Here is a 22,130-nt window from a genome sequence, read left to right as displayed (position 1 = left end):
CGCTCTCAAGGCACTGCACTGGTTACCGGTGCGGGAGAGAGTACAGTTCAAGGCACTGTCCATCGCCCATAAAACATTCCAGGGCGGCGAGCCTCCTCTTTTGGGGAGCTTGGTAGTACCTTATAAAGCGAATAGAGCACTGAGGTCTGACCAGAGGTGTCTGCTCCAGGTCCCGAGAGTAAAAAGATCACGCACGGGAGGGAGGCGATTCTCGGTGCATACAGCAATGCTCTGGAACTCCCTCCCATTAAAACTCCGCGCTGAGACCTGCACCCTGCGTTTTCGCAGAGGCTTGAAAACACATCTGTTTCCCCTGTGAGTCGCTATCTTTTTTCCATGGTCCCACGGTTGATGTACTGTTCATAGCGCCGGGATGCCCCAGGGTAGCTGCGCGCTATATAAGTTTTAATAATAATAATAATAATGTCGGATTACGACGCTACAAGAGGTTGAGTTTTGGGATATCGAGCACAGCGGAAGCATTCCAGAATACCATCAAATAGCTTCTCGCTGAACTCCCCGGAGTAGTTAACGTCAGTAATGATATTCTGGTGCATGCAAAGTCCATACCAGAGTACAACAACCGGCTGAGACAAGTGCTCCAAAGAATACAAGACTCTGGACTCATGTTACACAGAGACAAATGCAAGTTTGTCCAGCAGACTGCAAGACTTTCATAGCTAGAAACTCACCTGAGGGGACTGGAGCTCTGCTTGCTGTACGGTGATGATAGACATTTTGGTGGTGTGGCTGTTGCATTGCTGGTTTTAAAGTAAGGTTTTCATTATTGTTCTTTAATTCAATTTTGGGAGGAATTTTGTGTCGCTCATCGTGATATGTTGTTGTCAGTTGGGCTCATTGCGAGGACCAGTGCCAGGGGTGTATTGTGATTCGTCAAAAACAAGGTTGGTGGAGGGTCTAAGGGGAAAATTATTTAACACCTTGGCTGCTAGGGATATTTTTCTCCTATGCTGACCTTTGATGTTTACCCATTGTTCATGACGAGCTCAGCTCGTCATCAGCACAGCTCCACTGTGCCTCATGACGAGCTGAGCTCGTCATGAGCATCGAAGGGGTTAAAGACCAAAGGACAGACAAACCCCTTATTCACAGTATAACAATACAAAAAGGACTGTCAATGGTCTGTACAACTAATGGGGGCAAAGAAAAGAAAAATGTGACGGACTCTGTGTCTACCTGTAAGGTGTGTACAACAAAAAGGAAACGAATCCCATCAGCCCACCCATATGGCAGAGCTTCATCATCTGGGATAGAACCAAAGATGGTCCGGTTAAGAAGCCACACACCTGTTGGAATTATGTGCTTCTCCAAACCCAAGGAACCACTAGTGATGGATCGTACCAAAAATCAAAACAGTTTAAGATGGTGTGGGATATTAAATTGCAGTGAGAAAAGAATCAAAAAGTGAGATGTAAAATTGTTTACCATGATTTAAGGAAAAGTTTATTAGGGAAAATCATCAAAACATCCTACCGTACAATGGATTTTCCAGACGGGAGATGTCTGTTTCATAAAGTATTTAGGATTCTTTCCCAAAAATGCTTGGGAGAAAGCCTCACCTCTTCCTGGCCACTGCTCAGGGTTGGAGGCCCCGCTCTGTCCGTCGGTACCCCTGGACTGATCCTGAGCCGAGGGGAAGGTCACCTCCCCCTCGGCTGTACAGTAGGATGTTTTGTATCATTAATTTGTGTTAATTTTTGCTTTTTTCACTAAGCTTAGGTCAAGCTTTATTGCAGTAGTGTTCAAGAGGTCCTGACGAAAGCCGGGTAGGCTTAAACTTTCCTACAATGGCTGAAACATGTTGACCAAATACCATCCTTAACAGACAGTTATTATTTCAAACTGTCTCTCACTCATTATAATCTTGACACCATGATTTTCCCTAATAAACATTTCCTTAAATCATGGTAGCCAATTTTACATCTCACTTTTTGATTCTTTTCTCACTGCAATTTAATATCCCACACCATCTTAAACTGTTTTGATTTTTAGTACGATCCATCACTGGTGGTTCCTTGGGTTTGGAGAAGCACATAATTCCAACAGGTGTGTGGCTCCTTAACCGGACCATCTTTGGTTCTATCCCAGATGATGAAGCTCTGTCATATGGGTGGGCTGATGGGATTCATTTCCTTTTTGTTGTACACACCTTACAGGTAGACACAGAGTCCGTCACATTTTTCTTTTCTTTGCCCCCATTAGTTGTACAGACCATTGACAGTCCTTTGTGTATTGCGATTACCCCCGGCAACGTCAACATATTGTGGTTTGGCCAGTGTTACACAGGCGCGTTTAAGTAAATAGCTGTGCATGCGCGGCTGGCGTCAGAGCTGAGTCATGCGAGCACTAGGGAACATCACACTGCATGTGCCGTCATCATTGCGGCCTTCTCGACGTGGCCTGAGCAAACCGATTAGCTCGGCAGAGCGCGCTCATTACTGCATGTCGGGACGACAAGTGATATTTACACTTTTACGAGAATTTAGGTTTGGTGCTTGTTTGGACTACGATTCCACAAGTGCAGTTGCATGCTGCATACCGATTCAGGTGTGAGGCTCACGATTTTTTTTTTGCCCCACATGGGTTTATTTCAGCTGCCTCTCCCCTGCACTTCAACATAAGTCAAACAAGCATTGGAAATGCAATAGGTCTCGCAGCATTAGAGTTAGTGCTTTTAGAATGGTTTATGGGTTTTTTTTGTAAATCTTTAGCATTTTTGTTTCCTGTAGCCAATGCTAAAGAATTACAAATAAAAAAAGCCATAAACAATTCTAAAAGCTCTAACTCAAATGCTCCGAGACCTATTGCACTGTGTGAGGGTGAGGGGTTGAGGGTGAGTGAGGGTGAGGGTGGGTGAGGGTGAGTGAGGGTGAGTGAGGGTGAGTGAGGGGTTGAGGGTGAGTGAGGGGTTGAGGGTGAGTGAGAGTGAGGGTGAGTGAGGGTGAGTGAGGGTGAGGGTGAGTGTGAGTTAGGGTGAGGGGTTGAGGGTGGGTGAGGGTGAGGGTGAGGGGTTGAGGGTGAGTGAGGATGAGTGAGGATGAGTGAGGGTGAGTGAGGGTGAGTGAGGGTGAGTGAGGGTGAGTGAGGGTGAGTGAGGGTGAGTGAGGGTGAGTGAGGGTGAGTGAGGGTGAGTGAGGGTGAGTGAGGGTGAGTGAGGATGAGTGAGGGTGAGTGAGGATGAGTGAGGGTGAGTGAGGGTGAGTGAGGGTGAGGGTGAGTGAGGGGTTGAGGGTGGGGGGTTGAGGGTGAGTGAGTGAGGGTGAGGGGTTGAGGGTGAGGGGTTGAGGGTGAGTGAGTGAGGGTGAGGGGTTGAGGGTGAGTGAGGGTGAGGGGTTGAGGGGGAGGGGTTGAGGGTGGGTGAGGGGTTGAGGGTGAGGGGTTGAGGGTGAGTGAGGGTGAGGGCGAGTGAGGGTGAGGGGTTGAGGGTGAGGGGTTGAGGGTGAGGGGTTAAGGGTGAGTGAGGGTGAGGGCGAGTGAGGGTGAGGGGGTGAGGGGTTGAGGGTGAGGGTGAGGAGTTGAGGGTGAGTGAGTGAGGGTGAGTGAGGGTGAGGGGTTGAGGGGGAGGGGTTGAGGGTGAGGGGTTGAGGGTGAGTGAGGGTGAGGGGTTGAGGGTGAGGGGTTGAGGGTGAGTGAGTGAGGGTGAGTGAGTGAGGGTGAGGGGTTGAGGGTGATGTATGTTTGCCACCAAACTCCCCAGGCCACTAACGCTCGGACGTCCCATGCAGCTTAAATGGTGCGAAGTGAGTTTACAAGCGCACGAGGCCAAGGTATTATGGGGCTTATTTAGAAGCCCCTTGCGCTGCCGGTGGGTCTCTTGTAATGTGGTGAAAGGTGACGAACCGGCGGCGCAAGAGGCTTGCACATAAGCCCCCCATGTATGTAATACATTCATCCCAGAATGCGTGTGCTCAAACACCGGCAGAGCAAAAGCAGAACTGTAGAGGGAAGAGAGGGGAGGGGGGAGGAGAAATGCGACACGGCGGGAAGGGGAGGGGGCGGAGCGGGTTAAATTAAACAAACAAGACGGACGGAGGAGAGGGGAGGGGGGAGGAGAAATGCGACATGGCGGGAAGGGGAGGGGGCGGACGCCGGAGGGTGGTCCGTGGAGAATTTGGAGATTATTGAAAGCATGGCGGCGCCCCCAGATGTTCTTGTTCTGCGTACAGTGTTGTGGACGCGCAAATATCAGTAACTGCAAAAAATAATAGTTGCTACTTGCAAAATGCTTTAACACTATGCTCAAGAAAACATACTGTAGCACTAGTCAATAAATGTAAAGGTAAATAAGAGTTGTTCCCGCCATATTTCATCAAGGGGTCTGATGCTACCTACCTGGACACCGTGTTTCATACACCTTCAGTGAATTGACATCAGATGTTTAAGCCTGAAATAGGACTGTTCCTAGAGTCCACATCAAAAGAGAGTAACAAAATGACATCATTGCTGTGAGAAGTTGGCCTGATATGTAGTGTTTCCAATTCTGGAACCACTGGGTATCAGTCCAAACAAACCCCAAAGATGTCAGGTTGTAAGTCAACCTTGTAGACAAGCTATCCTAGTGGTAGCATGGACTAAGCAGCCTTAAAGGCTTAACTTAAGAGGTCGTGTTAAGCGAGCTGTTTTACCACATACAATCCTGTAATCAAATGAAAGGACACCACACAAGTATATATTATAAAAATATATGTATTTATTTCTAAATTACTCCCCAGTACTCTTTATGAGGAAAGGGGCACAAGCGTTAAATCAAAAGCACTGTTACACATATAAAGTTGCACAATTATGGATGAGGGCGGGTGGCCACTCAGACCATATACTAAAAAAGTGGTATAAGTAACACTTCTCGAACAATGGTTAGGCCTAGGGCCTAGAGATTCGCTGGGAGCAGTCAGGACTAGCAATGATGAAGTCGGGAGTAGCCCACAGGAGACGGGTGCAGCACGGAAAGTGCGGCGCGCACCAATGCAATGTCAATGGTGCGTAAAAGTTAGTTAAAGTGAATTAAAAGATACTTCTGCTGAACCTAGAGACACAAAACTTTAGACACAGACCCTAGAGGTGTGTACCAGTGTGGGAACACCGGCGTTGCAATGTTACCTCACCCACAGGCCGTGGGTGCACAGGGTCGAAGTGGCGTCGAGTTTTGACACGCAGGCTCTTGGTGCTTGAAGCTGTTGCAGCTGCAGGCGAGGTGAAGCAGAAGTGTCCGGTGGATCCAAGGGTGGATCTGAAGTGGTGAAGACCTGAAAGCAGAGGGGACAATGTTCAAAGTCACTGACCAGTGACCACCGTGGAACCAGATTGGAACCAGGCAAAGTCGGGTGCAAACAGGTGATCAGGGGTTGCTTCTCTCTGCAGCTGCGTGGACACGAAGAGGTCAAGGACGTCCAGGAGTCGTTCACGAGCTGTCCCTCGAAGGCTCTAGCTGATGGCGGTGTCGGCAACTCGATTGATGCAAACAAGCCTTGGCTAATGCAAGCCACGGGGAAAGTGAAAAAGGCTTATTACTCGGACCAGCAAGGTCAGAGCGGGTACTCCTTTCTACAGGAGCGAGGGCAGGTCTGGAGCAACCAGACCCACAGTGTAAATTGTAGGTTTCGTTGCCAAGATGGCCGCTGACCACGTGACAAGCGGCCGGGATGGCGAGTCGAGTGGCACAAAACAAAAGGGCCCCACGCAGATCGTGGAGATGCTGGAGGGCTGATCTTTGGTGCAAATGCTGCTCGGTTCTAGGGCTTTTTAAACCCCAAAGCACAGAGTTGAGGGTGCCTCGGGTGCTGCGCAGTCAGCGTCTCGGGGGTCTTTCAAGATGGCCGCTCTCACGTCTCTCGGTGCCTCCACGGGTCCCTTCTTTGTAGGGACTGTGGATCGGGCTGGGAGAAGTCTGGGAAGCTGGGTCTTGTCAGGCTCTGCACTCGGACTCCGGCGGGAGGCGGCGGCAAAGCAGACGTCGAGGTGCTGGGTGATGCCTGTGTTCACAGGGTGGCCCCTCCTAGGCCACAAGGGAGATGCTCTTCAGTCTTCTGTCATCAGAATGTCGAAGTCCAGTCGTCTTCTTAGTTTAAAGTTGATTTCAGGATGATCTGAGTTGCATTGGCACTGCTCCCCCTCTTATTCCAATCTGAGGGGTGGATCTCCTGCTAGGTCCCTCCCCTATGGGTGGGACCAGGAAGGGGGGTGGTTACACCCCCTTTCCTTTGTCCAGGTCTCACTGGAGCTGGGGCTGGGCTGCCCCAGAACCGGTTTGACAGGATTATGCAAGGGGAAGCCTTGTGCTCCCCAGGCACTGTCTGGTTTCATTCAAACCTCCCTGCTACAATCCACTATCTCCTGTCTGGGGTGGTGTCACACCTCCCTGTGACAGGAAATCCTTTGTCCAGGCCTCCTCTGCTGAGTTTCGGTCAGCAGCAGGAGGTCAGACATGTGTCTGTGGCAGAAGCATCCATTTTGTGGATCTGAGGCTCTTTTAAAAATCAACCGCATTTTAGCAAAAGTAACATGTCGTCCCCTCTAGAGGGGTGGAATGCTACCCCCGTCGCCAGGACTGGCGAGGGGGTAGTATTCCAATTCGTATGACACCTTACACGACATGTTTTGATAAAGCCAAACCAAAGTTAACATATAACCGCGAGGATTATAATGCACTTAATAGTATATGGTTTGGCATTATCCCGGATCAGCTTAGGGAGTTGTTCCCGACAGCTGCAGACAGGCTCAGCTCATGCCAGAGCACCATCTCACATAAAACCACGCACTCTGCCTCCAGGATTGATGAGGCCTTCCATAGGAGTGGCTTACAGGCTATATATGTGTCCAGATATAGGTTTAGATATAGGTATACTATATCTAAGCAAGGGGTGATTACACCCACTTGCCCCAGCTGAGTGATCAGCCAGTTGTGTCAATTTAGATAGCCAGCCAGGGGTGGCAAAAGATATGCTGCAGCCCCTGGTAGGCCTTGGATGCACCTATGCCCTGGGCACCTATAGTGCTCTGTACAGGGGCTGATAAGGTGACCCAAGCCAATCTAGTTATGCACCTAGGGTACATGGAATCCATTTTACAGAGAGAGCAGATAGCCTGGGGCCCTGATTAGCAGGGAACCAGGCCAACTAAGTCGAAAACCAGCTAAACACAGGGCAAAAAATCTGGGGTAACCATAGTCAGGTAGCCACCTTCCTACATAACCCCCCCCCAAACGAAAGGAGATAAGGCTATCCTTGGCCAGGTAAGCCTATATTGCCTGAGTGGCCATATAAGGAAGTACCTGCACTAGCATGGGTACCCCCTGTCTCATGGTCCACTAAGCAGTCCCTCACCCTAGGGGTATTAGAGGGTCTCCACCATAGGGAATCACTACCTTGGGTGTGTTTATGCAAAGTTAAAGGCTGGTTTGGATATGGAGTATTGAAGTGAGGCTCCACTATTTTTGGGCTCAACTTCCTCCAATTATCTCCCACCATATGTGCCTTTCTTTCTTCAACTGAGTTGCACTGAGCTCTCAGGGTCAACCTCTGGCTACCTAAAGCTGGAGGCTGGGTCCCTCTGTTTGGCTTGCTGGAGGGACAGTTCAGGTTTGGGCCCTTTGGGTCCCAGGTTTGGCTGTGCCCAACAGAATCCATCCGTGGGAGGTCCCTAACTGTTTTTAAGGGGGCTCCCTCAGGAGTTTTTAAAGTTTTCACCTTACTAGGCCTACTAGTTTTGGTGCCCCTAATCTGTTGATGGGGGTGCTTTATTTGACAGGGGGCCCTCTGGGTCTCACTGTCCTTCTTGTCCTCTGCAGCCCTGGGCTGACTAAGGCAAGGTAGAGAGGGGCAGGTTACCTGCTCCAGACTGGATCCCACCTGAGAAGGGTCCACTGCCATCAGAGGCTCTGTCAGGCCAGGCCTAACAACCTCTGGGGCAGTTCCTTCATCAGGGGTAAGATCAGTTCCCTGAGGAGGCTGATCCTGTCCTAATGTCTGGTGAGGGGAAGATTTATCTTCCTCCTCCATGCTCTCAGTTTGGGTGGAGTGATCCATCATTTCAGGCTTCACAACAACCGTATCTGTTTGAGTTTGGGCTGTGGCCATCACAGCCCCACCAACCTTTTCAGGAGGAGACTCAGTTTGGGTTTCTGCTGTTATCATAACAGCTTTGCTATTCTGGTTGGGAAGAGCTTCTGGTAAAGATGGGGCAGAGAGTTGCTCAGCCCTACCAACCTTTTCAGGAAGGACATCTTGAATTGGGGCTATAGCCAGTACAGCCCCACTAACCTTTCCATTGGAATTTACCATTCTAGAATGGATTTTCTGTTCAACCTCAGCCCAGGCTGAGATTTCCAAATCATTACCCAGTAGACAGTCTACAGGCAAGTTTGGTGACACTGCCACTCTCTTTGGGCCAATGACACCTCCCCAGCTGAGACTTACTACTGCCATGGGATGATTTGTTTGGATACCATCAATGTTTGTTACCTGGTATGTGGCACCTGGTAAAAGTTGCTTAGAGGGGACTATACAGTCAGCCACCATGGTGATGCTAGCCCCTGTGTCTCTAAAAGCTTCAACTTTCAAACCATTGATGATAGGTTCTTGTCTATATTTGCTCAAGGTATTTGGGCAAACAGAGAAGTTGGCAAACCCCATGCCAGTCTCATAGACAAGATCATTTGGGGATGGGGACCTGGATAGGCCAGGGTCCCCTTGGGCTCCAAAAGTAAACCCACCCAGATTCCTGGGTGTGCTCCCACTTCCTGGGGGATTACTGCTGACAGTAACAGGAGGTGTTGGAGCTGGCTTTGGAGGTATGTTTTCTTTATTGCCATTCTTGGGACAACAGCTGTCTGTTTTGTAATGCCCAACCTGTTTACAGGCATGACAATAAGGCTTTTTGTCAGTTGATGAAGTGTCTTGGGACCCACCCCCATTCTTGGAGTTTTGGGGCCCTGGGGAAGTCTTTTCTTTACTTTTATCCCCACCCTTATCTTGAGGCTTGGTAGACTCCTTCTTCTGGTTACTGTCCTGATTCTTAGGCCTAATCCTGGTTCTGACCCATTTATCTGCCCTCTTTCCCAATTCTTGGGGAGAGGTCAAATCTGAGTCCACCAGGTGCTGGCGTAAGAGCTGGTTCTGACAATTACTTAGGATCTGCTCCCTCATAATCAAATTATACAATCCTGTGAAGTCATGTACTTTGCTGCCATTTAGCCAACCCTCCAGAGCCTTAGTTGCACAATCAACAAAATCAGTCCAGTCCTGAGTCTGTGTCTTCTGGGTGTCTCTGAACTTTAACCTGTACTGTTCAGTGGTTAAGCCAAACCCATCTATCAGAACACTCTTCAGGACTTTGTAATTGCTGGCATCCTCATGTCTGACAGTGAGGAGCCTATCCCTCCCTTTCTCTGAAAAGGAGTACCATAAGATTGCTGCCCACTGTTCCTCAGGAACCTACTGTACCATGCAGGCTCTCTCCAGAGCAGTCATCCATTTGTGGATGTCATCCCCTTCCTGATAGGGGGGCACAATCTTTGTCAGGTTTCTACTATCATAGGACCTGGGTTTCTCTTTAGGAACTTTGCTGCCACCAGTGGCATCTAAGCCACACAATTTTCTTTCTCTTGCTAAAGCAAGTTTAGCTTGAGCCAAGGCTACCTCTTCCCTTTCTATTTGGAGTTGGACAGCCCTCATCCTGGCCCTATGCTCTTTTCTCTGGGAGGAAGTCATTCCTCTTTGAGATTCTCTTGAGGCACTAGAAAGATGAGAATCCCTTGACAGAGATCTCACCCTCCTGTTACCTGGGAGAATGTGGTTATGAGATCTGGAGTGGTGCTGGCCCTCTCCATTCCCATGTAGGTCCAAGTTGGCCTGGTTAAGCCTGGCAACCTGTACCTGGTTTCCCTCCTGATCCTGATCTTCAGGCTCTTCTAAATCAGAGCCTTCCTCTTCCTCTTCCTCTTCTTCTTCTGGAAGATTCTCATTCTCAGGGGAGTGTATCCCTTCACCTGATTCTAAGGGAGCCTGACTCACCTTATCTAAGTCATCCTTTTCCAGGATAGCTATTAGGGAAGGAATGGTAGGGCCTCTGCCCTTTTTTAGCCCCCTGGCTGTGCACAAGGCACTCAGGTCTTTGTGGCTAAGGTTGTCATATCTGGATGTTGTCCCTATAGGATCAACTATTACAGGAGCAGAGCCTGAAGCTCTACCTGTATCAGACATGACTGCTAGTGAGGTGTAAGTGGTGCACTTACCTACACTAAGTGGTTTCCTACTGTACCTTGCTAGTGAGTTGTAGTCAGGGTGTGCTAATCCCTTTAATCTACAACTACTAAGTTCAGTAGAACTTAATATGCTAAGCTTTTGATTTATATGTACCTAGAGGTACTTGATGTGATCTTTCAATTTGATAAAGATTGCAATGGTAAAACAAACAGCAAGCTCAAATCCGCACCGCTGCACACCAATGTGAGAAGTTGGCCTGATATGTAGTGTTTCCAATTCTGGAACCACTGGGTATCAGTCCAAACAAACCCCAAAGATGTCAGGTTGTAAGTCAACCTTGTAGACAAGCTATCCTAGTGGTAGCATGGACTAAGCAGCCTTAAAGGCTTAACTTAAGAGGTCGTGTTAAGCGAGCTGTTTTACCACATACAATCCTGTAATCAAATGAAAGGACACCACACAAGTATATATTATAAAAATATATGTATTTATTTCTAAATTACTCCCCAGTACTCTTTATGAGGAAAGGGGCACAAGCGTTAAATCAAAAGCACTGTTACACATATAAAGTTGCACAATTATGGATGAGGGCGGGTGGCCACTCAGACCATATACTAAAAAAGTGGTATAAGTAACACTTCTCGAACAATGGTTAGGCCTAGGGCCTAGAGATTCGCTGGGAGCAGTCAGGACTAGCAATGATGAAGTCGGGAGTAGCCCACAGGAGACGGGTGCAGCACGGAAAGTGCGGCGCGCACCAATGCAATGTCAATGGTGCGTAAAAGTTAGTTAAAGTGAATTAAAAGATACTTCTGCTGAACCTAGAGACACAAAACTTTAGACACAGACCCTAGAGGTGTGTACCAGTGTGGGAACACCGGCGTTGCAATGTTACCTCACCCACAGGCCGTGGGTGCACAGGGTCGAAGTGGCGTCGAGTTTTGACACGCAGGCTCTTGGTGCTTGAAGCTGTTGCAGCTGCAGGCGAGGTGAAGCAGAAGTGTCCGGTGGATCCAAGGGTGGATCTGAAGTGGTGAAGACCTGAAAGCAGAGGGGACAATGTTCAAAGTCACTGACCAGTGACCACCGTGGAACCAGATTGGAACCAGGCAAAGTCGGGTGCAAACAGGTGATCAGGGGTTGCTTCTCTCTGCAGCTGCGTGGACACGAAGAGGTCAAGGACGTCCAGGAGTCGTTCACGAGCTGTCCCTCGAAGGCTCTAGCTGATGGCGGTGTCGGCAACTCGATTGATGCAAACAAGCCTTGGCTAATGCAAGCCACGGGGAAAGTGAAAAAGGCTTATTACTCGGACCAGCAAGGTCAGAGCGGGTACTCCTTTCTACAGGAGCGAGGGCAGGTCTGGAGCAACCAGACCCACAGTGTAAATTGTAGGTTTCGTTGCCAAGATGGCCGCTGACCACGTGACAAGCGGCCGGGATGGCGAGTCGAGTGGCACAAAACAAAAGGGCCCCACGCAGATCGTGGAGATGCTGGAGGGCTGATCTTTGGTGCAAATGCTGCTCGGTTCTAGGGCTTTTTAAACCCCAAAGCACAGAGTCGAGGGTGCCTCGGGTGCTGCGCAGTCAGCGTCTCGGGGGTCTTTCAAGATGGCCGCTCTCACGTCTCTCGGTGCCTCCACGGGTCCCTTCTTTGTAGGGACTGTGGATCGGGCTGGGAGAAGTCTGGGAAGCTGGGTCTTGTCAGGCTCTGCACTCGGACTCCGGCGGGAGGCGGCGGCAAAGCAGACGTCGAGGTGCTGGGTGATGCCTGTGTTCACAGGGTGGCCCCTCCTAGGCCACAAGGGAGATGCTCTTCAGTCTTCTGTCATCAGAATGTCGAAGTCCAGTCGTCTTCTTAGTTTAAAGTTGATTTCAGGATGATCTGAGTTGCATTGGCACTGCTCCCCCTCTTATTCCAATCTGAGGGGTGGATCTCCTGCTAGGTCCCTCCCCTATGGGTGGGACCAGGAAGGGGGGTGGTTACACCCCCTTTCCTTTGTCCAGGTCTCACTGGAGCTGGGGCTGGGCTGCCCCAGAACCGGTTTGACAGGATTATGCAAGGGGAAGCCTTGTGCTCCCCAGGCACTGTCTGGTTTCATTCAAACCTCCCTGCTACAATCCACTATCTCCTGTCTGGGGTGGTGTCACACCTCCCTGTGACAGGAAATCCTTTGTCCAGGCCTCCTCTGCTGAGTTTCGGTCAGCAGCAGGAGGTCAGACATGTGTCTGTGGCAGAAGCATCCATTTTGTGGATCTGAGGCTCTTTTAAAAATCAACCGCATTTTAGCAAAAGTAACATGTCGTCCCCTCTAGAGGGGTGGAATGCTACCCCCGTCGCCAGGACTGGCGAGGGGGTAGTATTCCAATTCGTATGACACCTTACACGACATGTTTTGATAAAGCCAAACCAAAGTTAACATATAACCGCGAGGATTATAATGCACTTAATAGTATATGGTTTGGCATTATCCCGGATCAGCTTAGGGAGTTGTTCCCGACAGCTGCAGACAGGCTCAGCTCATGCCAGAGCACCATCTCACATAAAACCACGCACTCTGCCTCCAGGATTGATGAGGCCTTCCATAGGAGTGGCTTACAGGCTATATATGTGTCCAGATATAGGTTTAGATATAGGTATACTATATCTAAGCAAGGGGTGATTACACCCACTTGCCCCAGCTGAGTGATCAGCCAGTTGTGTCAATTTAGATAGCCAGCCAGGGGTGGCAAAAGATATGCTGCAGCCCCTGGTAGGCCTTGGATGCACCTATGCCCTGGGCACCTATAGTGCTCTGTACAGGGGCTGATAAGGTGACCCAAGCCAATCTAGTTATGCACCTAGGGTACATGGAATCCATTTTACAGAGAGAGCAGATAGCCTGGGGCCCTGATTAGCAGGGAACCAGGCCAACTAAGTCGAAAACCAGCTAAACACAGGGCAAAAAATCTGGGGTAACCATAGTCAGGTAGCCACCTTCCTACAATCGCGCAGAGACGTGTGTAACCCCATTGATCCAATCCGAAGCAGTAACTAGACCTCTCACTGCTGGTGGTAGACTGTGACGGGATACTATATTGTATTGACCTTCTGGTAATTCAAGAATGATTATGAGCATGCACATTATTTTGTGAACAAGGTCTAGTTTGTGATTTCTAGTTAGACAGGAAAAAGGATGCATAAAAAACATTGGTGATCGTCTAATAACCAGTAAGCAACAAAATGGTTTTTGATTTGAAATTTTACGCACTTTTTGTGGTCTAAATATTTTTTATGGATTTTGTACATAGAAAAAATGACAGAACACAAGTATCAGTATTTACATTGCCCCTTAGAAGAGGCTAACATAGCTAGCTGTATCCTGTAAATAATAGTGGGCGTAGGCTGTCCAAATAATAAAATACTGGAGGGAGCAGGGAAAATTCAATATCTCTCGTAAGCAATTTTCCCTCAAGGTAGTCTGATGTAGTTTGGTTAAGAAGCTGAAGAGAATACAACAATACGCTGAACAGTGAGTGGGGAAGTAAACAGCCGGAAATACGTGAATTGCTCACGGCAGCAGCGGCGGTGTTGTTTTTGGCATATGCTGCGCTGCGGGAACGTGTCGGGGCGTTATTTCTTGTGAGAATATAATGTACATGTGTCAGAAGCGGGAGCAGAGGGAGTGGGAAGATGGAGAGACGGAAGGGTGTGGGCAGAGAGAGCAGCGGTAAGAGCAGGAAGGGGGGAGGGGGGGAGTAGGGAGCAGCTGAGAGGAGGAAAGGGAAAGGGGCCAGAGAGGCGCTGCCAGTGGAGCCAGCAGAGAAATTTAGAGATCGGGGAAAGGGAATTTACACAAAACCTGACCAGAAGGTGTGGATAAGTGAAGAAAGGGAGCGAGCACTGGGAAGTAAAACAGAAAGGGGTAGAGTTGTACCGAGAGTGGAAACAAAGGAAACGGGGATGAGAGACGGGTAGGGAGAGGCGGCGGGCAGGGGAGGGGGCGGAGCGGGTTAAATTAAACAAACGAGACGGAGGGAAGAGAGGGGAGGGGGGAGGAGAAATGCGACACGGCGGGAAGGGGAGGGGGCGGAGCGGGTTAAATTAAACAAACAAGACGGACGGAGGAGAGGGGAGGGGGGAGGAGAAATGCGACACGGCGGGAAGGGGAGGGGGCGGAGTGCGGCTGAGGGAACTGATGTGCTCGCGCTTTTAAGCTCAATGCGCATGCGCATTGAGCTTAAAAGTCACGGGCACTGCAAGGAATCGCCACGATTCCTTGCAAGTTGGGGAAAGAGTGGATAAGTCCCAATACTCTCGCTTGCTCGATGCGCATCGACAGGCGAGACCTAAAACACTAGCCCCCGATTTTTTTCCCCCTCATCTCAAGTTTTTCAATATCAAGATGTTGCCATGTATAAATGCAAAATTAATGTTTTGGGATTTGCATTATTGCGTTTAATAATACACACTATCAATGTTTACTAGTAGACCTAAACTGGGGTCACACTGACAATTTCTGTGCTGACTGATGCACTCCTAGAACAAGGCGAAAGTAAGAAACAAACATTTTTGGTCTCGTTGTGCCCAAAACCGCACCTCGTGGTCCTCCCGCATGACACAGAAACACTCCCCACACAGGATCAAAACAGACAATACCCTGCCAACCGCACACCCTACACAGTGTAGTATGGGACTCGTGTAGACAGGCGCATCACGGACCCCACACAGGGTTTTAAATGCTTCTGCACGACACGTGTTAGCATACAGTGCAGCTGATATTTGAAAGGAGGCAGCCCGTTTCCCCTCAGATGGCCGGTGCCAGTCAACACGTTGACACCCAGCCCCACGACACCCATGTTAAAGTAAAGCAAAGAAATTAGCAAGGATCCCCTTTTAGTAAATAAAAAAAATGTGGAAATAGCTTGTTTTTAAATAAATAAAATAAAACAACACAAGTGGCTCATGATGAACACGTCTATACTCTGCGACGACTCTAAATAAGAATGCCGCGCTCTCTGAGGCGCTTTGTTACCTGCGTGATAGTCAGCACGTCTGCTCTCTGTACACCGCTCTTACGGCCACACGCGACGTAAAAACAAGCACCAAGGGCCTTCAAAAGAGGCCTATAACATGCTCAAGTCTCGGGAAAAAGAAAGCCGAAACTACACCAGCCCACACAAAAAGACAAATAGATGACAATAACAAGTATCTCTGCCCGTCAAAAGGCATTAAGCTCAATCGGGACATTAATTTGTTTGTAAATACATTTGAAATAAAACAAAATCCTAAACCAAAAATGCAAGCGACAGAAGCTTCCGAAATTAGGTAAAGGCGACTCATTTCAGGGCGTGGCATGAAAGGGTTATTTATTTAATTTGCTCAGCTCGTGTTAATGTGATTTTGGAGGGTGGGTAGTAGGCACTTTGGACTCAACCATCATCGCCCACGTTCCGCCATTCAGTAGAAGAGGTTGGCGCTCTAGTTCTTTGTATGAACTCTATGGCTGGCGTTTGGCTAGACAGTCGAAACACGTACAGCGTCTTCCCGCCCGTTGAATTTTTTTGTATGAGCGCGAACCGGAGCAAGCGCCACCAGAGCACGTAGGTAACGTTTGTCCGAATGTTTACGTTTCACGCGCGAATTAGAGTCCTGGAGTTCGTTCAGCTGCTAGTAGCATATCCCCTCACCCCAAAGCTGACTGAGAGCTCGCATGCTTTTGGACAGTTGTCCGTCGTCGGGAATTAAAAAAAAAAGGCCTGAAGGGAGGGTGAAGAAAGTGTTTATGTTTAGTGCGAAAAAATCCGGGGGGAATCTTCGGACCACCTCACCTTTCTAGAAATCTACAGAATTGTGCTTCAGGCTATATCCGGCTTTCTGAAGCCGTTTGTGTGGGACGGCCCCGCAATGCGCACTTACACATGGCAGCCAAGGGCAGTGCGGCAGCCTGTTCAGAGATGCCCATGAAGTACTTACTGCCTTGGGAATGTCTGAATAGGTTGTTCCTCTTCGTAGGACACTGCGGGTCCCGAGACGCCAGAAAGCGTTTCCTTGAGAAACTCGGCTTGAGTTGCTTCTGGAGTGTTTTCTAACCCTTACTTTCTCCAAGTAATTTCATGTAAAGGATTTAGCCCACAATTTTCTGTTTATCCCGTGCGGTTATAAGTCATGATGTTTTCGAGTTCTAAATCTTTACCATCTTCCGGGGAAAGTCCTTACTGCACACAACTGCAGATTTTGAGAGCTTGCTTACAACATGAACAACTTTGATAGCCAAATAGAAGTTAATAGTTTTAAGTTTTGTTTTCCTTGGTAAGGGCTGCCCTTTGGCCTGGCCACGAGAATCGTTGCCACCGTATTTTGGTGATGTGGATTAGTTGTTAACTGTGGAACCATGAGAATTTGTAATCACAGCCTCCCACTTGCGCTACATAGGGACTGATCACAGACCGCATTCTGCAGAACGTGAACTTTGGCTGCTACCCATGTACTACAAAATGCTGTACTTCCATGCAGACTCATTTGACTGAATATACACCGTAGTTGTAGATGGAACCGTGGAAATGATACATAAGACACACCCTCAAATGCGTCAACACCATTGCTGTTTACAAAATACACTTCTAAAGTTAATGCACCCCTAAAGGTAATACAACTGGTATAAATATACTCCAGCCAGGGCTATAAGTGGGATAAAAAAACGAGCAGTGGGTCTCTCCAAGGGACGGGGCCACTGTAATTAAGGGAGTGGCTTAAAAACACCTACGTTGTAAATCTGTGTAGGTTTGTGTGCTGCTCGACTGGTACTTTTGCCGCTTGTCGTTGCATCCTGATTTATAATACAAGGGACATTATGCCTATAACGAGCCAGAACAATTGGCGTTCAGTGGTTGTTAGGTGCATATGATAAATAGGCAACAACTATATGTTCGTTGTATATACCCTACGGGTATGTAGCGCGCTCTATAAATGTCTTTGATTGATTGATTGATATAACATTAAAAGTGCATCCATTCTGAAATTATTTGACAAATAACTATATCGAGTCTCTGAAGTTACCTCAAAGGTATTGAAGAGTGGTACTGCTGCTGAGTTCAGATTTATTTTTCACCCAGAGGGTGAGGGCAAAAATGGTGAGCTGTTTTCAACAACCTCACAGATTGGTATTTAAAACAAATTATCCCATGATAAGTTTCCCTACTGATCACAACGGCTGGTCTGCACAATTTTTATACTCCTTGTATCGTGGTTTTGGTTAAATGTTTCTTTCTTAGACAAGCTTGAAAATATTTAGGCATAAACGAAATATGCAGAATGTAATATGCTATTTATTTCCATCGTTGCGAGAACTGAGTGACCTCGTGATGCACTCGCAGCTTAACCTCGCGCATCATGGCTCCTCCCCACACTCAACAAAGCTTATAAATGGCATGTTAGACTCTACTCTGCACATCTGCATATAAATGTAATATACACTTTAAATAATATTCAAAATGACGTAATTCAATATTTTTAAACTTTCTAATTATTTAAAGATGAATAATTTTAACATGTATCATTAAACATTGCTTCATTAAACACATTTTAAATACATTATTTACTAAATATGTTCGGGATTAGGGCTTTTTAATTTCGTATTAGAACCAATATTTTAAATATATTGTACTTGTTTATTTTATTAAACATTAGTTTGATTAAAGTTATATAACATTTTATTAGTCCTAGGCTAAACTACCTAAACTATTTTTATATAAAAATACTTGTTAACAAATGCTATTCATTTTATTTAAACTTTTCCATAGGAATGTTGCCACAGTGGTAGATCTCCACCTGTGTCTAACAAGTTACGTGTAGGAACTTTACCATCGTACATTTGGTCCTAAATGTCTCTACATCCTTAAGTTAGAGATTCCAGTCTCGCTGTATATTTACCAACATTTACTATGGTGGTTCAATGTATAGATTGTGAAGTAAAGAGCAGTGTGCTTATGACTCTGGTCTAATATGTTAGCAACAAGCTTGATCCTGGCCAAATCATACTTTCCATGGGCCACTGTAATTCTGATTCACACAGTATGAAATCTAGACGATATGTCACACAGTGCAAAGAAATGGCCTTGGCTTATTGAGCTACTCATACACGGACATGGGAAACTTGAGAATTCTGATACAATGTATATCTAAATGCTCCTAATAATTGTATACGTAGCACATTTTCTGCGCTTGAGAGGTTGGGTATAACGCAGGTATCATGGGCCGTAAGGACTCCAATCTTTTCATGTAGATCACTCCAAAGTGTGAGACTTAGGAATGGACATCATAAAAACCTATTTAGAACTCCCTTGTCTGTTCATGAAAGAATGGGTCAGAGAAGTTTCTGTAGTCCAATTATTTTGTATAAAAGCAGGAATATCCTACAAGAATATAGGCGAAATTTCGGATGCATCTTCTGTAGAGATATATGGATGTGTTAAGAAAAATATTAATTTACATTTTACATTTTGAAAACACAGCTTACCTGACAAGGTTTTGTACGTTAGGCAAAATGTAACCTCTCTATTGCTGCATGTCCAGTTTAGGAGTTTAATTAAGGGTGAGCAGGCCAAAAAATTGAGTGAGCTGAGCTACTGGTCTTCTGAGCAAAAGGCAGAAATGCATTGAAAGATTTGATGTAACTCACTCAACAAATGTCATAAAAAATATGATCAAACTCCTTACGTTTTTTATTTTTATTTCAAGGTGATTTCTTCAACATTTGGGTTCCCGTTTTCTACATTAGATTGTACCACTGTGTTTGGCAATGCTGCCGTAAGGCAGCCTAGAAAGAGCTCAGTTTGTCATGAGTACTGGATGTAGTAATGTTGTTGCATGTGAAGCAGCAATATTCCTATTAAACCGTAAGGAATTTCGTTTTTGTATACCATGTTTCCTGAAGTGAAATACTTTACAGTATGGTCAAATTGGTCATTTACAGTAAAGTAAAAAGATTGACTAAAAAGAACGTAATATGGTTAACTGAAGTCTGGAAGATCAGATTTAGTTTCCTGTTGAACTTAATACAATTAGCCTATGGATGGTTTTCTCTTTCAGTTCAACAGAAATGTTTAGTTTTTCCATAAGCTAAATTGGTATTCCATACTACGTACATGCCATGAATATCTGTATATTCACTTAAAAAAGTCAGTTCAAGTGCAGTTCTGATTAGAAATGAAAACCAAAAAAACACTGACATTCGCAAGTTATGGTTAGGACCTCAAATACTTACTCACACAATATCCATGCAAACCATACCTCGCACCCCAAATGCAATGATCATAATGTCATCCATAGTGAAACAGATGCAATTAGAAATTTTGTAAATCATCTTCCAGATGAGATTCGGGGAGAGGATGTAGCCTTACAGATAGTGGTCGACCTCGGAACTAGATTCGAGACTCAGCAACAACGAGCAACATCCTGTGATTCTGGGCAAATCGCTTAATCTCCCAGTGCCTGACACAAATGAATGAGTTCATCTGTAATTAAACTGGTGCTCATGTAAAGCGCTCTGATACCCAATGCCTCGGGTTTAGTTTGCAATATATGACACTCTAAACAAAACAAAAACATATCGCACTGCCCTTACCATTTTGACAGAGACACCTGTCATTTACTGGTTTAACTAAGTCGTTACATTTTGCTCTTTTGTGTTTTTAGTTACTGTTATAAATATTGTGATGTCATAAGCATTACATTTGGTGTGAGTTTGGATTTGCTTGGCTGCTGTGGGAGTTATGGATTGCATCTCACATTAGTTTCTTCTGTTTTAATTCTTAAACAAAACTGCACTTTAGTCTTTGTTTCGTAGGTGAATTGCTGAAAGGTCAAACTTTTTTGCTCTGAAACCACCCTTGAGCAAAATGTTTTGAATGCCACCCCACTTTATGGCAAGATCGGGGCTGAGGTCAGGGAGCCGGGTTTTTTTAGATTATTTCAGGGGTACGTTTTCTGTATTTTATAAAACACACTGAACATGAGACTCCTAAAATAACTCATTTACCATAGCTAATATACTAAAGAAAATTTGAAAAAATAATTAGGGAGTTGTGAGCCCATCAGACTACCGCATCTCAGTACAATTGCTGCACTAATGATAGCTACGGCCCTGAGTAGTGGACTCTCCCCTCTGCCTTTCACCCCTCCCCCGCCATGCTTTGCTATCCAACCAATGTTGAAGGAAAAAACCCTCCCACCTGTTGGCCCTTTTTTTTAGGAAGGGCCCAATTACTTGCAATTAAAATGACACCCCTGGACCCTGGTGCCACTACACCTGCAGCCCTGCCAAGCAGGCTGTCTTCTATGCCCACTCCATTGGAGCATCACTCCTAGGCCTGAGGCCCAAAGCAGGCTATCTGCCCCTTTGAGTAAGCAAAAAAAGTGGAAATAGCCCCATATCTTGTCTCTTATGTTGCTTACACCCTGTTCACAAAGTATGACCTCTGCCCTAAGGTTAGCAAAGAAATTGGGTTACCACCACCTTTGTTGCTAATACAACAGTAACATTTAGGCTATAGTGGCACCTCACAACCCTGTCCCCAGTGCCACAATACCTGCTGCACTATTGGCGCTTTACAATAAAAAGAGCCCCAATATCATCCTCCCTTTCTTTCAGAGGAGCAGTGTCTGTCCATTTTAACAGAAACATTAGCCTCCAGATAGCACCCATTCTGGGCGATCTCTGTGATGATATCCAAGAATCTCACTCATTTCTTCTTTCTCCTGGACTATTACACTAAGGCCACCAGGATTTCAGATAATCAGGGCTCTGCTTCTTAACGAAACCCTCCTCTCTGTTACCCCCTCGACTCATCTGAAAGGACATTGCATAGAACACAAGTCGAAGTTGGTGGGATTTATAAGGACCTACATGCCTGTTCTTTTTACAAAAAGAGTTCCCATACTTATTGTTAAACAACCAACCCATAACAGTTAATCTGGACCTTTAGGCACCTCTGTCATGAACGCTTCTGAGAAAAACAATTGTCTCCCACAGCTTTGCATGTTTGGTGGTGTCTTGTCGCCGATCTCCTAATGGTCTCAAACATTATTCGCCAGGACAGTAAGATTTGTTCTTTTTGAAGTCATTTAAAAGGGCTCACTGCCATGAAAACTGTGGTGGTGAGGAAACCCCTAATATGCTTGGCAGGGCCGCAGTGGCACCTCCAGCATATTAGGGGTTCTCAGACAAATGCATGAGTGCCTGGGATTGTGGATCTCTGATGTTAGCAACGGTCCGACTGCCCTACTTGTTATAGGGTGGTTGGACCACTAGTGCGGTGCGGCGCGGCCTAACTCATAATAAGGTACAAAAGGGGGTGGCGATGGACGGAGCATCTGAACCAATCAAACACTCCCACCCAGTCAACAGATCTGGGTTTAATCCATCACTGTTCTTTAGCCCACTGCCACCTCAGTTCAGACATGGCCATATGCAAATCAGTCCGACCCCTGTTGCCTCATGGGAACAGTCCAGCCCGAACTGCCAAGCCATGCCTTCCCTGGACCGGAAACACGCTTCCTAGGACCCGTTTCTGGCATTACAGCCGTCTTCAGTAAGGCCCGCTTGAATCCAGTGGCAAAGTGAGCAAGGGACCACACCACTGGAGTCAAGCTATCCTGTCTGAAGACAGCTGATAGCCAGAAACCGGTCCTAGGATGCTAGATTCCAGGGAAGACATGGATTGGCAGTTCGGGCTGGACTGTTCCCATGAGGCACAGGGTCAAGCTGATTTGCATATGGCCATGTCTGAACTGGGGTGGCGTGGAGTGCAAAAAAACGATGGATTTAGGCTCAGATCTCTGTACCGGGGTGAATGTATGACATTGTTCTGCATTCTGTCCATCAATTGTTGTTTTTGCATAACTCATAATAAGATCCTTAGTCTTTGGTCCTGA

General features: G+C 46.8%; 2 protein-coding genes across 3 annotated transcripts in view; one reads left to right on the top strand and one right to left on the bottom strand.

Moving 5' to 3' along the window:
• Positions 1-15,365, bottom strand: part of LOC147726000 (uncharacterized) — a 284,455-nt gene extending 269,090 nt beyond the window's left edge. Inside the window, exon 1 of the mRNA XM_086960117.1 lies at positions 15,232-15,365. The gene's annotated coding sequence lies outside the window, so the exon portion shown is untranslated. The remainder of the gene's footprint in view (positions 1-15,231) is intronic.
• A 230-nt stretch (positions 15,366-15,595) lies between these two features.
• The window catches only part of LOC147725999 (uncharacterized), a 200,940-nt gene continuing 194,405 nt past the window's right edge, over positions 15,596-22,130 (top strand). Inside the window, exon 1 of one of the 2 annotated variants that reach the window (XM_086960114.1) lies at positions 15,596-15,799. The gene's annotated coding sequence lies outside the window, so the exon portion shown is untranslated. Of the gene's footprint in view, positions 15,804-22,130 lie in introns of both variants that reach the window. The other variant, XM_086960115.1, reaches the window with a different exon arrangement.

The sequence above is a fragment of the Lissotriton vulgaris genome, chromosome 3_1 (genome assembly GCF_964263255.1).
Source record: "Lissotriton vulgaris chromosome 3_1, aLisVul1.2, whole genome shotgun sequence".
In the NCBI taxonomy this organism is placed as follows: domain Eukaryota; kingdom Metazoa; phylum Chordata; class Amphibia; order Caudata; family Salamandridae; genus Lissotriton; species Lissotriton vulgaris.
The sequence above is the reverse complement of the archived record's forward strand: the minus strand, read 5'-3'. Positions and strand labels throughout refer to the sequence as shown.